Source organism: Coffea arabica, chromosome 5e (genome assembly GCF_036785885.1).
Source record: "Coffea arabica cultivar ET-39 chromosome 5e, Coffea Arabica ET-39 HiFi, whole genome shotgun sequence".
In the NCBI taxonomy this organism is placed as follows: Eukaryota; Viridiplantae; Streptophyta; class Magnoliopsida; order Gentianales; family Rubiaceae; genus Coffea; species Coffea arabica.
Genome location: NC_092318.1, coordinates 35,336,364 through 35,347,863, shown reverse-complemented (window position 1 = coordinate 35,347,863; position 11,500 = coordinate 35,336,364).

Below are 11,500 nucleotides of genomic sequence, written 5' to 3'. Positions count from 1 at the left end.
AAACCCTTGATTCTAAGGTGAATTGCAATTCTTAAGGCGGTAAATGAGTAGTAAAGCTATTTTAAGGTAATAAATTCCAAATAAAAGGGAATGTTAAGAAAAATATAAGGAAATTTTCCAGTCGTCACACCGTCTACCCTGGAAATCAGGTTGGAACCAAACCCTGAGATATCCAATCTCTCAACAAAGGATATCTCTCAACAAAGTACTCATCAAAATACTCAAGTCATGTAATCACCCCCAACAGCACACAGCACAAGGGGTGATACTCAACACAAGGCATGCATTCTCACATATTAAATCAAGAACAGAGAATGGGCTTAGATCGAGTGAGATAAAGTACACTCTCGCCTAAGTACCCATTTAACATATACAAAGTACTTTGACAATTTATTACATAAACAAACCCAATCACTCACCCAAAAACAACTAGCACGCAAATCAAGGCAATTTATACGGGTCCACTGACTCTGTCCGGGTCGTCATTGCCTGTGATAGAAGATTATACTCAACTATCAGTCAAACAACCATCACAATAGAAATAAGGACTAAAATGGCCAAAACAGCAAAAACGGCAAAGAAACGCATGCGCGCTTGTTTTAGTTTTGGCAATGAAGCGATTAAAACTTTGGAATTCCTATTTGAGTCGAAAAGACAAGGAAAACGTATTTCTATTGGTCGCTACTTTCACTTTTCCCAAGGGTACTAGTTTCAGCCAATTTCCAGCTTATATACCTCTACGAAAGAAGATTCGAATACCCTAGACAATTCAAGTTCAATTCACCCTCAAATCTTTGCTCAAGTCACTAGTACATCCACCTAACTCTCGAGTGAAAATTTGGGCGGCATGCCCTTTGTATTTAGCTATTTTATAGCCATTTATGACTTCATTATTTTCCTCAAATCAGCCCCAAGTCACACATAAGCAATGTTAATACAATAACCCTTCAACTAGCCTCAATGTCATCCAATTACAAGACAAGTCTAACAATGGGACCGGAAACAAGTTTTAAAGACAAATGGCTAAACAGTAGGTTTGACGTCTCTTGGCATTTCAGTCACAACTGAAGCTACGCTTATCAAATTGGGGTAAATTTTATAGTGTTTTGAAGCTAAGACAGAGAACTACATTTCCTATGAAGGCATTGATACCTAGTTCATGCATTTTCAGGGTCAAAATGTGCAATCTCAGAGAAGACAGAAAACTGCCCGCAAATTAGGGCATTTGGCAGTCAAGGGTATTTTAGTCATTTCACATATTACACTAGTCTGATTGAGCTGAAATTTTACAGGAAGCTATATAACTCCATTCCCTACAACTTTCATGTTTTGATCTAGACCTAATTCAGCCTCTATCATACTTGAATATACAGGTAAAAAACAGGACAGATTGGCCTACAATTTCTGGAATTTGATGATTCAATACTTGAAAATCACATTTATATCTTGAATCACTACCCCAAGTCCCTATCCAATCTCATCAACATCATATACTAGATAAAAAAAACAAGATTCACAACTGAAAATATCAAACCCTAGCTAAACATTCCACCATATCATAAAAACTCACTAATTAACCATCATAAACCAAGATTAAAAGTTTCTATCCAAACTTTAGCAAGATTAAGTACAAGAAAAGGAAAGGAAACCATAATACCTCACCAAGGTTGCTTGTAAGAGAAAACCACAACCTTTCCTTCCAAAACTTTACCACACAAAGCTTCCTAAGTTTCCAAGTGAGAGTTTAATCGGTTTAGATTTTGGATTCAACTTAAACTAAGCCAACAATCAAGATTGAAAGTGTGGTGTTTCTTCTCTCTTTTCTCTCCCTAACTCTCAGCCACCATGGAGGATAATGAGAAAGAAATGAAGCTCAAGGAAAGATAAGAAGATAGGAATTAGTTTGGTCAAAGTTGGTTAGATGACCGCCAAGTGTCGCCGTAGGATCAAATCTCCTATTTTTCTTCTTTTCCTCTTTCTTTTGTGGTCAACATTTTCAGCTGACTTGATGGATATTTTGGGCTAATTTTTCTAAATAAAAGTGAGAAAATTAAGATAATAAAATAGTGTTCAAATGGTGTACTCACTCGGTAACAAACAGTACATATCGGTTTACACCGTTTTCCTTAACTCGCACGTATTAGGGTTTTCACTTATAATTCACTAACTTATTATTATCACTTCTAATCACACACTTTTTCTTATTTAAAACTCACTCTTAACTACCAAATTTAGTACACATATCTTACCAAGTGATCACATGGCCAAAATACGCGAAAATCCTAATTTACCCGAACTATAAAACTAAGGGTAAAACTTTTAAATCTCTTATTCATTACAACTATTGAGGGAGTAAATAAGTAGTAAAGATATTATAAAGTAATTTAATCAAAATAAGAGAAATTTTAAGAAAATATGAACTAATTTTCCAGTTGTCACAAGTTGGAAATGAATGGAGCAGTGAAAAAGTGTAGTTTTTTGCACTTTAATTGCAGAAACCCAGAGATCCACGAGATAGATCTGAGAGGCTACCTCGCGAATCCTGAAGGATCGTTCTTAAAAAAAATTGTTCCTTCTTTATCCTTTCCTTTCTTAACCACACTCCAAGTTTGTAGTTTTTGCATCTTAACTAGTTTATTTGCCATTTTGCATTAAAGATTTTTATCACAAATGGTTATATGGAACTTTTTGCACTCTTTGACTTTCATTTACGCAGGAAATGGTTGAAATTCAACAAAAATGAAGCCATAGAAGGATGTAATCAAGATATCATTGCACCATAGAGAGAGTATTTCTTTTACTCTTACTTTTTCTTTTCATACATTGAGGACAATGTGCACTCTTAGTGTGTGGGGGGAGGGGATGGTTTCTTACTCTCTTAATTGTGGTGATTTGAGAGAAAATGGTTCAAATTTTTTTAAAATTTTGTCAATTTTCAAAGAAGTTCCATGACCATTAGTAGTCAAATTCTCCATTTAGAATACAATTGATATATCTTAAGCATTTCATTTCCCATTTGACTTGAAAATAACTCTAATATGACTAGACTTTTGCAATGAAAAAAGTATATCTTGTAAAGTGAAAGTAATTATGCCTTGAATTTTGCATGATTGATAAGTTTCCTATCTTGATTGAATTTCACAAATTAAGTGATGAATATGGTCAATATTTGCACTACTTTTTCTATGATCATTCTATATGAGGGAAGTTGCTAGGAAAAAAAAAGAAAAGAAGAAGAAAAGAAGAAAATGTGAAAAAAATAATGAATAAATATTTACTCCAATGATTCTTGAACCTTAGTAATCGGGAATCTTCATCTACATATGTCGACTTTTGCATAAAACGACTCTTGAATTATGAGTATGCAAAGCAACTCTAATTAGTAATGAAGTTGAGTAACTGGAGGTCTTCATCTACTAATGTCGATCTTCACGTCAAAAGACATCTTCACTACTTGAGGAACCTATTTATTGTGTATTAAATAAATTCTTCTTTGTAACTTCTTGAATCATCCTTCACCTATTTTTATAGAGAAAAGGTAAGAAACAAATTAAATAAACTTAATGAAACTATTGCATGAATCCAACCAACCATTATCCACTATTTTTGTGAGAATAAGGCTAATGTGTAAGAATTTAAATCTATTTGAAAGCAACTTTCATTGCTCAACAATTATCAAATCATTCATAGTTGATGGCCAAACAACTATAAAGCATAAGCACAAGTTTTCAAACTAACAAATCATGAAAAAGTATAATCATTTCCTAACTACTTCAATCAAAACTACAAGAAGTTCATTTTCACCCTAGGATATGAAAAAAATTAGTTATACTTCATATTAAAAACATCTAATTAAGTATAAAATAAACTTGCAACAAAGCATGACAAATAAGAACAAGCAACAAGTTTAGGAAGAAGAATTCTTTTTTAATTTCTTGAAGGTTGAATCCTTGAATTCTTTCACAAGTTGATCTTTTAAATAAGTTTGATAAAAGAGTGCTCTCACTTTCTTCTCAAATCTTTTAAATTAAAAAAGAAACTCTCAATATGAAACTAGAACTAAAACTACTTTTACCTCTACTTCTACTCTATTATACTTCATACTACAAGATGTTACAAGCTGCTCAAATCAATGAGATACAAGAGGTATTTATAGATATTTTTGAAGAAGAAAATGTGGTCATCATGCAGTCATATAGTTGTTCTTCACTTTTCCAACTCAAGTAGCTGGATCCAACCGGATTTTATGAGAAAAATTGGTCCACAAAATAGTGTGAAATGAGTGCAAGTTGTTTGTACAACATGCAGCAGTTACTCAGGGATTTGTTAGGTGGGTCCGTGAGATATACCTCACAGATCTGCCTCACAGTTCTTCCTCTTTTACAGTTTTGCACTTTCTGCTCAAAATTCAACTTTGCTTTATTTTTGGACCAAATTCAAATGCAATTTTCTTGATGATAAAAGCCAAATTACTCTTGCATAAAACATGAAAGTTGTAGCTTGAGTCAGCTTTCCAATGAATGAAGAATCATCTCATTTGGATCTCTGTAGATTGTGAAATGACCAAAATATCTCTAACTGATCAATACTTTATTTCAGCTTTCGATAGAAAATTTGACCGACTGTATTTTGACTTTTGATCAGGAAAATCAATGAATTGAATTTCAATGTCTCATAAGAATTGTAGAGATATGTCTTCACAAAATGACTCAGGAATTATCTCAATTTGATACTTGTAGCTTAAGATATAGCCAAAATACCAATGTGTGTCAAAAACTGTCAAACTCTTCTTGATTTGAATCATTTTATAAGATATCAAAACCTACAAAAACAACACAAATTTACATATTAGCCCACACTTTTGCATGTTTTGATTAAGAAACATTGCTTGTATAAAAAGTAACTTATAAAGGAAGTCAATTCTTCCATTTTAACTTAAAACACACAAAAATTTACCCTAAAACTTGACTTAAAATAGGTAAAATAAATGCTAATCAAACTCTTCCCCACACTTGAAATATTGCTTGTTCTCAAGCAATTAAGAATTACAAACCATCACAATAGTTCAAATATAGCATTTTGCACTCATGTATCTTTCAAATTCATTTCCTTGATAACAAAGTAAACCACCATTATATAACCATTCATTTCACCATAAATGCTTATTATACCAAGTAAAGGAGAAAAGAATTATATCAAGAATTGAGACTCGTTCAACTCATTTCCTCCCCTCAACTCAATTTTACTTTTAAGCAACTCATATGGCAAAGTCAAGACATATAACTTTCATGATCATATTTATTTACTCAAAAGAGGGATTTATTCAATACACAACAAATAACTTCCTCAAGTAGTGAATGTGAGGCCCCAGTCAGTTCGTAAGTTGATATTAGGGTTATTTATTATTCGGTGTGGTGAAAGTAGGGTTTTAGGGCTAAGGAGAAAACCCTAATCTTGGTTAAGATTGAAAACCCTAGTTTATGTATTATTATTCGTAGGTTTGAGCTATCATTTATATTCGGTGTTCTCGTGTGTGTTTTGGTATACGTAAGTTTCGGATTCGGTTTAGTTTACAAAGGTTTAGCAAGTTTGAAATGGTTAGCAAATTCTAAATTAGCAAACCTCTAGTGTTCCAATTTATTAGAAAGCTTAAGTGGGGTTTAAAAACCCCAATTTTGCCAAAGATATAAAAGTTGTTGTGTGATTGTTTTATTATGGAAAAAGTATGTTTGAGTATAGGTGATTAAGATAGGAAAGTGATTAGTGAAGTAATTAAGCATGATTACATGTTTTAGATTAGATTAAGTTATGACCTATGGAGTTAATTGAAAGATTATCAAAAGTTTGAGGGCAAGAGTAGGATAAAAGCTAGGTTGAGGTGCAAGGGTTTAAAAGGAAAATAAAGCATTTTTATGTGATTGGTTAGCCTAAAAATATCTCCTATGGTCTTTGACTATTTATTACCTTAAGACTTGTAGGCTAATCACAAGACAAAACAAAACAAAACTTGGAGAGAAAGAGAGAGAGAGAGAGAGTGCCGACCAAGGAGGAAAGAAAAGAAAGGAACTTGCCTTCAAAATTCTGCAATTTATAGCTTCCATCTTGCCTTTGAAGCTTGAGGGAACAACTTAGGAACTTGATTGTTGAAGTTTGATCATCCACCAAACCTATTTGAAGGTAAATCATGTTCTTTGAAAGTTAAATTTTGGGGTTTTTAATCTTTGAGCTATGGAAGTGATGTATTTTGTTGTGATTATAGAGTTGTATGGTGGAATTGATGTTTGTATTGAAGTTTCATGGTTTAATTATGATGATGATGTTGCTGAAATTTTGATTAAGCTTATGAAAGAATTATGAAATGTGTTAGATCAAGTTCCTTAGTGCTAATGAAGTGAGGTTAGGGATTATGGTTAGTGTTTGGTAATTTTGTGGTAAGGTAAGGAGAGAATTTCGGACCATGAATAGACCTTTTAGAAGCTGGTATATGTGTGTTTCATTGGTAGGAATTTGGTTGGAAAACTGGTATAAGAACCATAGAAACGGACCGTGCGGTTGCGGCGCGCAAAACCGGCAAAACTGGAAAATCAGGGCAGTTCAGCATCTGAACTTTGGCTTCATTTTTCTTGATGTTACGTATGGATTCAGAAGTTCCTCAAAACATGAAAGTTGTAGCCTCTTATGTCCTGAATATGCCTGCAAATTTTCGGGTCAAATGGATTAGTGTATCCTGAGTTATAGACAAAAACCTCATGCCTGTTTTGAACATTGGTTTGTGCTGCGTTTTGAAGTCAGCCTCTGACCGTGCATTTTTCTGTTTTGATTCCGTACGATCTGGGTGTCAAATCCTTCACAAGAAATGTAGATCTTGGTTTTGGGTTCGAAACGGTATAAAGTGCGTCGAAATCCGAGTTCCGTAGCTCCTGTTATGACCAAAACAAGATCGATCGTCAGAACTGCCTTGAATCTGGACAGTTCTGACGGGTACTTTGACACTCAACTTTCGTTCTGTTCTGAATGGATTCAGGTCTTGGCCAAAACATCAAAGTTTTAGCCTTATGTCTTAGCTTTCTAATTCCTTTGGAATTTTCTGATTTGGATTTGTGAGCTGGGAGTTATGGTCCAGCAAACATACCCTGTTCGTTACTCTAGAGTGCGAATTCCTGGAACGGTTTTCTGTACTTTCGACCTATTTCCGTTTAGATCCGGATTGAGGTGTCTTCATGAAAACTGTAACCCTTCCTCTTAGCTTCGTAACGGTACCTCATGTACCTTGATCTGACACTCGTAGCTTCAATTAGGCTCAAAACCGTTTTGACGGCAAAGCGATTAGGTTACCATTTCCGTTTCGGTATGCCGTTTCCGCACTCGTATGTGCCGATTTTGCCGTTTTGCTTGTTTTAGGCATATTAGTAGCCGTTTATGATACTATGTGATGCCAAAGTTCAGATGCTGAACTGCCCTGATTTTCCAGTTTTGCCGGTTTTGCCGGTTTTGCTCGCCGCAACCGTACGGTCCGTTTCTATGGTTCTTATACCAGTTTTCCAACCAAATTCCTACCAATGAAACACACATATACCAGCTTCTAAAAGGTCTATTCATGGTCCGAAATTCTCTCCTTACCTTACCACAAAATTACCAAACACTGACCATAATCCCTAACCTCACTTCATTAGCACTAAGGAACTTGATCTAACATCCAACAAACCAAACCCTAACCAACTAAACATTAGGCAAGCTAGACTAACCTAAGAAAGCCTAGGGTTTCTTAACCCAAATCAGTTTTTGTACCACCAACTCATCAACCCAAAGAAACCAATCATCAAACACAACCACTACAATCTTCATAGCACAAAATTAAAACTAATTAACTTATTTAGCATGAAACCCTAATTCTTTCATAAGCTTAATCAAAATTTCAGCAACATCATCATCATAATTAAACCATGAAACTTCAATATAAACATCAATTCCACCATACAACTCCATAATCACAACAAAATACATCACTTCCATAGCTCAAAGATTAAAAACCCCAAAATTTAACTTTCAAAGAAGATGATTTACCTTCAAATAGGTTTGGTGGATGATCAAACTTCAACAATCAAGTTCCTAAGTTGTTCCCTCAAGCTTCAAAGGCAAGATGGAAGCTATAAATTGCAGAATTTTGAAGGCAAGTTCCTTTCTTTTCTTTCCTCCTTGGTCGGCACTCTCTCTCTCTCTCTTTCTTTCCAAATTTTGTTTTGTTTTGTCTTGTGATTAGCCTACAAGTCTTAAGGTAATAAATAGTCAAAGACCATAGGAGATATTTTTAGGCTAACCAATCACATAAAAATGCTTTATTTGCCTTTTAAACCCTTGCACCTCAACCTAGCTTTTATCCTACTCTTGCCCTCAAACTTTTGATAATCTTTCAATTAACTTCATAGGTCATAACTTAATCTAATCTAAAACATGTAATCATGCTTAATTACTTCACTAATCACTTTCCTATCTTAATCACCTATACTCAAACATACTTTTTCCATAATAAAAACAATCACACAACAACTTTTATATCTTTGGCAAAATTGGGGTTTTTAAACCCCACTTAAGTTTTCTAATAAATTGGAACACTAGAGGTTTGCTAATCTAGAATTTGCTAACCATTTCAAACTTGCTAAACCTTTGTAAACTAAACCGAATCCGAAACTTACGTATACCAAAACACACACGAGAACACCGAATATAAATGATAGCTCAAACCTACGAATAATAATACATAAACTAGGGTTTTCAATCTTAACCAAGATTAGGGTTTTCTCCTTAGCCCTAAAACCCTACTTTCACCACACCGAATAATAAATAACCCTAATATCAACTTACGAACTGACTGGGGCCTCACAATCTCCCCCACTTAGAACAATTTCGTCCTCGAAATTAATTCTTTGGTCAAAGCATACCTTCGAAACCCGCCGAAGGGTCAGTCACCTCTTGTTGACCCATTGCATACACCCTTGCGGGCCCTGTTGGTCTATTTCCCCCAGCGTTCGTCGGTTTTGTTGTGGTCCCTTCTGTTGGTGGTTTGAGTCCTTCCTTCTGCATCTTAGGGCACCGGGCAATCAGATGTTCGGTGCTGCCACATTTGAAGCATTTCCGTACCGAACTATTTTTCCAGCAATTTTCATCGGTGTGATTGCCCTCACAGAAACCACAGGTTGGCTTAGTGGCCGTACTTGACCCTCCACGCTGGGTACTCCTCTGGGGCTCTTGCACTATCTGACCTCGCCCAAAATTATTCAGAGTTCTTACAGGTCGTGGACCGTCTGTGTCTTTACTCATCTTAGCAAGTGGCTCGTTTCGCAAGCTCTGTCCAACCGCGGAATCATTCGAGCTAGGTTGCCTCCTTTTTCGGTCATGGAAGGCTTTAACCTGTCCCCTGGCAGTCTCAATCCGCTGTGCTTTTTCTAGCGCCTGGCTAAATGTGTCCAGCTGTGCGGCCGCTAGCGCTTCCTGGATCTCCACATTCAAGCCTTGGGTAAAGCGGCGAATTCGCTTTTGCTCCGTCAGCACCAGCTCTGGGGCAAAGCGAGAGAGTTTAGTGAACTGAGTCTCATACTCCGCCACACTAGATGCCCCTTGACGCAGGCGGATAAAATCATCTTCTCGTTTCTCTTGCACAATGGGCGGCAAGTATTTCTCATTAAATTCTCGAGTAAAATTGACCCATGTCCAGGGGGTCTGTTCTCGCTCCCACTTGGCTTTGATCACGTTCCACCAGGCTCGCGCGGCCCCTTCGAACTGAAAGACGGCAAAGGATATCTGCCGCTCCTCCGAATACCTAAGCGCGGCAAATATGTCTAACATACGATCCATCCAGCCCTCGGCTAGGTCAGGATTAGGTCCACCTATAAACTTAGGAGGTGCAAATTTCTGGAACCGTTCTAAAGCACGGTCCTCTCCCTCATGATTACCCGGATTATGTCCCGGATTATGTCCAGGATTCCCAGTACTGCTCCCCTGGCCCTGTTGATTTGTCATTCGCTCTAGTAGATCGGCCATCCGCTGGATGGCTGTAGCGACTTGATCCGGCCCATTTCCATTATTTCCTTCAGAGCCTCGTCCTTGCTCTCCAGCTCTACTTTGACCACCGGAGTCCATTTCGGGGCACAAGTCTATAGATCGGAATGTTACATATACTTATTATCCAAACTATAAGCAAAAGTACGGATGTAAAGCGTATGCACAAAAGACACACAAAAGATAAGTTCAAAATGCCACTCAAATATATACATATATTGACAAAGTCACACCAAAAGATGTACAGATTACCGACCTCCAATCGGTACAAAACCCAATGTACACATGAGCACCGGCTCCAAAAAAAGTAATCCACTAGCTAAACAAAAGTACAAAAGCGACCCTAAACGCCTCCCTTAGGGCCTACTTTTGTTCTTTTGTTCGTTAGGTAAGTATTCAGGCCGCTCTTATGTGTTAGTTGCTTATGTGTTTCGATATGTATGAAAAGGGTACCTAGGCGAGAGTGTACTTTATCGCACTCGACTTAAACCCTAATTTACGCACATATTTGTACATGGCATATGTATATGAATCATTTTGGAACTAAACCCTTTGAGCTTGTGGCTCGGGGTGACTTTTGAGTAAATTTTGTGAAGTTTGTGAGTTTGGGGCCCGATCTCATGACCTAGATGGACAATTCGAGCCGGTTAGGGCTTGGTCGAAGTCAGTCCAACCTGGTTTGAGGTCACCAAGTTTATGAATCCGGTTCACCGATTATGTGGACCAAATTTGTGAACCGAGCTTGTGAACCAAACTCAATTTCGTTCGCTCGAGCAAGTTTGTGAGGTGTCTGGCCAGAGAGGGTGATAAGGTGTACGGTGGGAGTACAAGTGAAGCTCTACGGACCATTATTTGTGGTCGACGGAGTGTCGGCAGGAGGTCACACATGGCAAACGATCTGGCTTTGGAGCCACCTGTATCCTTATTATGTGATGTTACTTTTCTGTTTTTGTTTTACTCTTACTATGTAACTGTTGTTACGTGACATTTACGCTTTTGCCCCTGTTTACTTACTAAGCATATAGCTTACCCCTTTCCTTTTGTTTTCCTTAGCAGGGGCCGACGCGAGGACTTTTGGCACATACACTAGTATGGTTAGGTTTGCTTGTAATAGTTGGATAATTAGGATGTTTGTTTTTTTTGTTGTGGTGGTTTGTATAAGGACCCTCCTTAGGGTCTACTCTTTGGTTTTGGTTATAATTATAAGGATGTAATAGTATGAGCAGGTACTTTTGAAGAATGTAATTAGAACACTTTTGGGGATTGTATATATTGTATATAGTGCTCTTTCGATTTATCTAGTTTTATTACTTTAGGTTTTGAGTCCTGGCGCGAGTTAGGCAGGCAGCCCGCCGATACCCTTGGGTTCGCCCTTGAGAGAAGTGGGGTCGTCACAGTGAAGATGTCTTTTGATGCTAAAATCGACATTGATAGATGAAGACCA